This window comes from Ahaetulla prasina, chromosome 3 (assembly GCF_028640845.1).
Source record: "Ahaetulla prasina isolate Xishuangbanna chromosome 3, ASM2864084v1, whole genome shotgun sequence".
Classification (NCBI taxonomy): Eukaryota; Metazoa; Chordata; class Lepidosauria; order Squamata; family Colubridae; genus Ahaetulla; species Ahaetulla prasina.
The window spans coordinates 185,758,787-185,766,054 of NC_080541.1; positions in this window are offsets into that span (position 1 = coordinate 185,758,787).

Below are 7,268 nucleotides of genomic sequence, written 5' to 3' on the forward strand. Positions count from 1 at the left end.
GCTGGACGGCTAGGAAAGTCTATTTTGTTTGCCAGTCACCTGGCTTGAGCCTGGACAATGCCTCCTTAGCGCCCGGACGGAACGCCTGCAAGGCCATTCGACGAGGGGTGGAAAGGTGCAGAGAGGGCATGTCGGATGCCTTCCTCTGCCAGGTACTCTTCAAACTGGGCTGCCGTGGTGGGGCCCATTGTCGGACACCAGAGTGTCCGGCAACCCGTGAGTTGCGAATAGGTGGCGAGGGTTGCGATTACTGTCTCGGCTGTGGTGGACTTCATAAGTATGATCTCTAACCATTTGGAAAATCGTCCACCACCACTAGGAATGTTTGGCCGTGAAAGGGCCAGCAAAGTCAATGTGGATTCTTGACCAAGGCCCTTGGGGCTTTTCCCATTCTCTGACTGGGGCTGTTGGGGTAGCGGTCTGGACTCTTGGCAAGCTTGGCATTTCCCTACCCTCTCAGCAATCTCTCGTCCATGAGTGGCCACCATACATAGCTTCTAGCTAACCCTTCATCCTCACGATGCCTGGGTGACCTCGTGGAGGAGGTCCAATACCTTGCCCTTAACTTAACAGGAATTATTACACGATCACCCCATAACAGGCACCCCTTGAGCCGAGAGCTCATCACGTTTCTTAACAAATTCTTTGAACCGTTCGCCCGGCGCAGCGGCCACCCTCTCTGTACCCAACCGAGTACAGTCCTTAACACAATGTCGGTATGATGCCGAGCCACTTCCTTTGATGTGACTGGGCCAGAGTCCAACGAGTCAATAAGGAGGATGGGTGTCCCGGAGTGGGGTCTTGATGCGCCCCGGCAGTGGGCATCGGCTCAAAGCGCCTGCATGCCCCACTTCTTTTCCGGTCGATGCTGCAGCTTGTATGAGTAAGCGGCTAAAATATAGTCCATCGAGTCAAGCGTGGCGACAGTGCCACAGGTGTTGGCGGTCGCCAGCCAGTAGTCCCAATAACGGTCTGTGGTCAGTCACGATTTCAAAATTCCGCCCAAAGACATACTCATGGAATTTTTGACCCTGATACAATAGCCAATGCTTCTTTGTCTAATTGGCTGTAGTTCCTCTCTGGGGAGGACATCGTTCTAGAGTAGAACGCTATAGGGGCTTCTGTGCCGTTTGGAAGTCTATGGCTGAGTACAGCCCCCACCCCATAAGGTGACGCATCGCAAACCAGCACTAGGGGTAGTGAGTCGTGATATTGGATGAGCAGGCTATCACTTGAGAGCAGGTTCTTTACTGCTTCAAAAGCCCTATTTTCTGACTTTCCCAAGACCAAACAGTATTTTTCCTAAGAGCCTATGCAGCGGTTCCGCAACGGTTGCTTTGTTCTTTAAAAAGACCGCGTAAAAATTAACCAATCCCAGGAATGCCTGCAGCTCTGCTTTGTTTTTGGGCGCTGGAGCCTTCCTAATTGCCTTAACCTTGCTCTCAGTAGGGTGAATTCCTTTCTTGTCTATCCGGTAGCCCAAGGAATCGACCGATTCGACCCCTATCTGACATTTATTTGTCTTGACTTTTAATCCGGCTGTCCGGAAAATGCTCAAGACCTTTCTTAACCGCTCCCCCAATTCCTCCATGTTTTCCCCTGAAATTAGGACATCATCGAAGTAGGGAACTACCCCTGGGAGCCCTTGCAGTAGTCGTTCCATCAGGTTTTGGAACAGCCCTGGTGCCACACTAACCCCAAATTGCAATCGGGTGCACTTGAATGCCCCCCTGTGCGTCACAATCGTTTGGGCTTCGGCTGTGCGGGCGTCTACTGGCAGTTGTTGGTAGGCTTGGGCCAAGTCTAACTTTGCAAAGACTTGCCCTTGCCCCAAGGAGTGCAATAAATGTTGCACTACGGGAACCGGGTACGCGCTTTTCTGTAAGGCTTTGTTAAGCGTCGCCTTGTAGTCAGCGCAAATTCTAATTGACCCGTCCGACTTGATTGGGGTGACGATTGGCGTCTCCCACTTTGCGTGATCGACTGGCACCAAAACCCCCTGATTTATGAGCTTGTCCAGCTCCTTATCAATTTTTGGTTTTAGGGCAAAAGGGACTCTCCTCGCCTTAAGCCTAATGGGGCTACCTGGGGTCTAAGTTGAAGGAAATAGGGGTCCCTTGTACTTGCCCAGGCAGTCCTTGAAGACATCTTGAACTCGTTAAAGAGAATGTCTTTCAAATTGCAGTCACTTCTGTAGATGCCAGTCACTCCCATGCCCAGGGCACGAAACCAGTCTAGTCCCAACAGACTGGGCAGAGTTCCTTCGACGATTGTGATGGGCAGGGTCTTTTTGTGAGGGCCGTACTCGACTCGGACGGAGGTGGTCCCTCGAACAGGGATGCGATTCCCTGGTAGTCGTGCACTCGTGGCGCTGTGCTTGCAAATGGCGCTTGACGGACGGCAGTGACTTCGCCAGGGTGTCCCAGGACATGATGGTGATCGCTGATCCCGTGTCTACTTCAAGCCTGCACCGTACTCCCTCGATCTTGGGCTTTGTAAAAATCTTCTTTTCCACTTTGGTTGAGGCGCGGCCTATAATGACAGTCGTTTGGTTAGACTTGCGCCTTTCTTGTTTGAACCAATCGCGGGCCGCCTTTCCGGTTCCGCGTTTTGATTGGCCGATTTGAATTTTCGGCGGGAAGGTTGGGCCGCTCTGCAAACCTGAGCTAAGTGTCCTTTCTTCCCACACCGCCGGCATGTTGCGTCTTTAAACCTGCAGCGTTGGCGCTGATGCTGCCCTCCGCAGCTTCCGCACTCGTCACGGTCCTCAGTGTCGCGCTTCTCGGTCCGGCAGACCTCTTCCTCATCCTCGCCTCACCTTGATTCGGACTGAATCTCCTCCTGGTGTACTGGCGTTGCTGCGCTTCGCCTTGGATTGAAGAGGCTTTGCAGAGTCTCTGCTGCTTTAGTAGACATTTCGTGTGCTCTGGCCTCGCCCAGAGCGGTGGCTAGTGTCAGGTTGCTCCTGGCTAGCAGTCGCCGCCGAGGCGGATGTCCTTGACCCCTCGGATGAGTTGCTCGAGTAGCACTCGCCTAAGTCTCGGTATCCACAGTCCTTGGACGCTCTTCTCAACGCGCCATGTAGTCACCGATGGACTCGCCTCCATCTGTCTCGTTCTCCGAATTCGAACCGCTGCACGTATTTGGACGGCGTCGGTGCGAAATGGTTCTTCAGCAAAGTCTGCAGAGTCGGCCACGATACCGATTGTATCGGCGTTGGCTCTGCCAGGGCTTCCGCAATCTCGATTACCTCGGGCCCGCAATGGCTTAGGAAGTAAGCCCGTTTGCGGTTATCAGGGATCCCCTGTAGTTCGTTGGCTTCTAGAAAGCTTTCGAAACGGGTCATATATGTTCCCCATTTCTCCTTGCCCGGGTTGTACGGTGCGGGTGGCGTGTTTGCCATTTCCGCGTTTCTGCCCTGAGTTTGCTGGGTTCGGAACTAGCGTGCTTCAGCTCGGTTCTGGTTCTCCTTAGCCTCGAGATCCCATCCTCGTCGCCAATGTTAAGTTCGGGAAGTAACGAGGCTGGAGACCAGGGTAGTGACAACAGCTCTTTAATATATGGTGAACCCAGCAACAGGCTGGGGGAAAAACCTCTCCTTTTATACAGTTCTGCTGGAGGCTTCGTCCAATCAGCAACGTGCTGATTTCCCGCTCAAATATTTAAAGGCACAACTGTTAATACATAACAACAACCTATCCTAACCCGTATCCCTAAATTTTATCCACCCAACCTGGAAAAATAGGGATGCCTACTAATGTTGCCTACCAGGAAGCACTGGAGAAGACACCAAGGTGAGCTTTCTTGGTGATTGCTTCCCTCTTTTGTGCAAGAAAGTCCCCTTTATTGTGGCTTTCCAGAGAAGAATTAAAGCCTTGTTTTTCCATAGGGCTTTTGATGATTAAGCAACCAGAAGAGGATCTGTGCCATTTATTCTAATTTTTAATAAAAGGAATATTATTGCACTGTACTTTGTATACTGCCTAGTATTGATCAAGTGAGGAAGTTTATGAATGAATGAAAATATGAATGAATCAGAAAGTAAATGGTTGTTTTATGACTTCCATTTTACCCGTTATAAGTGCTGAAAGAGCTTTGTCCTTACTCATTTTTGGAGCAGAAACTTTGACATGCTAACAAAGCATGGAGCAGCCATCAAGCCTTTAGAAGAAGTACCTAGTTGTGCATTTAACCCACAAGACACTTTTAAGTGTTGGAAGACATATCTAACAACATCTTTTCTATGAAGTGGGACATTTTCAAATAATGACTATCAAGACTTTATTTTAAGGTATTATACTCAAATAATCCATTTATCCTATTCTATGAGTTTTTTGTTTTCTTATGGCCTACTGAAACACATGAATAAATAAAAATAGCCCTGACGCAAGAATTATGAGGCAAAAATTACAGTTACAATCAACAAGCTATGTTGTCAAGTGTCATACATCAGAAAACAACACCATTCAAGCCTTCTTGAATTTTCCAAATGGTGTATAGCTGTGTATCATATAAAAGTAATCTTCATTGGGAATAAAGATTATGACTGGTTCACATTACAGACCTTAAATTTCCTGAATTAAAATATCCAAACCCAGCCTGGCTTCTGGACTCTCTGCCCATGTTCACATGATACACAAACAACATTGAGGTTTACAAAAATGCTCATGCAAAGTTCAAATAGTACACTAAGACACAGTGCCATTTGATTCGTAACTAGAAGACCCTCAAGATCCCTTCCAACTCTATTATTCTATTCTGTTGTTATTCTTCTAATACATATAGTTCTATGAATAATCCCCAACACAACAGGAAGAGTTGCTAACCATTTTTGTATGTACACTTTATGAACTCAGAAAGAAAATATTAGTAGCATTTGTGATTAATCAAATCACCTGATTTTTCTATAACTCACCGACATTAAGTATTAAAAAGACAGCGTAGCGAAAATTATTTTTAAACCTTATTTTTTTTAGAACTAAAGCAATTAAGAAAGAAGGGTGTTTTTCTTTCCAGCAGTACAGAATTGAGAAATATTCTGAGCTCAGGTTTCAAAGCAGAGGTTGAATACTGATAAGTAAACATCGCAATACATGGAGACAGCAGAATAGGAGAGAAAGAGCTGCAGAAAATAATAGAATATAAAGACCTGCAGATAGAAGTAGAACCACTGTGGCAAAAGAAAGCAAAGATAATACCAACAGTAATTGGACTGAACATTCCTGTAATGGATTCTACACTGAAAAGCCTCCTTTCTTTTCAGCCATAAATTGTACCTGTGTCTGTGGAAATCAAAAGATCTGACAGTTTGGACAGAAATTTATAGGATAGAATCCTTTGGGTTCCCTTACCTCTTAACTGTGAAGAGCTTTAAAAGTTGGTCTGCAAATGGGCTATGAGTTACTAAATTAGCCATCATATGATTATGTAATTTGGTCTTTTCACAACCAATTTCAAATATAACATGGATAAGTAAGTGATAGAGAAAAATTAAGGAAAAAGTGGATTTACAAGATAAATGAAGTCTACTAGTCTCCTGTCACATGCCAAATTATTTTATAAATTATTGAAAAGCACTCAAAAGATTTCATTCATTCAAGGAAATGGATATGAGGATTATAGTAATTTACAATACTTGAAAATCATCCTTAATAAAGTGAACAATAATGAAACTAATCACCTAAGAAGCCAGATATAAGTAATTAGAAAAAATCAGCTCACAGTTTAGCTGTTTCCTATTTCTCTATGTGTTTTATTACACATATTCAAAACTTAAATACTGTACTCTTTTTCTTTCATATTATATATAGTACTAGGCACTTGACAGTGAACATGAAATTGTTCACCGAGGATCAAATGCTAAAGAAAATACAATAATATCCTACACACATTTTTTTTTAGGAAGGCACCTTCAAGTCATAAGCATAAGCGCACAAACGTGCCTACCGTTCCTGTCCTATTGTTTTTCTTTTCTTCTTCCTATATATGTTTATATGTGTATATACTATATAATCTTTTTGTATGATGTTGTGACAAAATAAATAAATAAATAAATAAAATAAAGTCAGTCCTAACAATTACCTGGAGCAGTTCCTGCAGTTTTCTTGGCAAATTTTTTCAGAAGTGGTTTGCAATTGCCTCTTGTCTCAGGCTGAGAGAGAATTACTCATCCATGATCACTCAAGTGTCTTTGATTGAAGAATTCACATAGCAACCCACTTATTTTCAGTGACTCTAGGTGGTTTATTTTTTAAAAAGCAACATAAAAAGAATAAAAACAATAATCCCCCAGCCCCCTGGTGACCACAAGCCACTTGTTGGAATCCATCCCATTCTAGGTTTCCCAGGCTCATTGGCAGAACCAGGTCTTCAGGGCCTTGCAAAAGAGTGTCAAAGTGGGGGGCTGTCTAATCTCCGTGGTGATGAAAGGGAGGGAGCCACCACAGAGAAGACCCTTCTTCTAGATCCTGCCAGATATACTTCCTTAGGTACAGTAACAGTTATATCATAGTTTCTACCCAGATGGATCATACACAAAGCCATCTTTCTGCACACAAATATACAGATCAATTTCTAAAGCAGGCACACCTTAGTATCCTCTATTAACAATTTGTAAAAATGTTTTTAGTTTTCTGTTTAAGTTAACAAGGCTAACTTTTTTCTTAAGTTCTACACTTACAAAGGGTGACATATACACCTATCAAAAGAGTTTCATATTTTCTATAGTGGTGTTCTTCACAAAAAAAGAAAGTCTCAGAAAATATAGTAGAGGCAGACTGATAGCTGTAAAAAAAAAAGTAGAAATCAGTCTTGATCCCGCTCTCCCTGCTTTCTGATACCTCAGTTAAGCAAGACAAATTGATTCTGACATATTAATTATAAGCTCAGCAAAAAGGTTGGGCTGGATTCCTGAGCACTGAAATTTGTCATTTTCTTATTTGATAATTACTACAAGTGACTTCAAATGAAAATGATAATTTACAATGATAACAATAGTAATTAAAGACTGAGGGCAAAAGAAGAAGGGACGACAGAGAACGAGGTGGCTGGATGGAGTCACTGAAGCAGTAGGCATGAGTTTAAATGGACTCCAGAGGATGGTAGAGGACAGGAAGGCCTGCAGGAACATTGTCCATGGGGTCGCGATGGGTCGGACATGACTTTGCAACTAACAACAACAACAAATATGTAAATATTCAGCAATTGCATTTCAGCAATTTCAAGCAAGTCTTTCTGCTTTAATATCAATAATAAATAAAAAAATAACA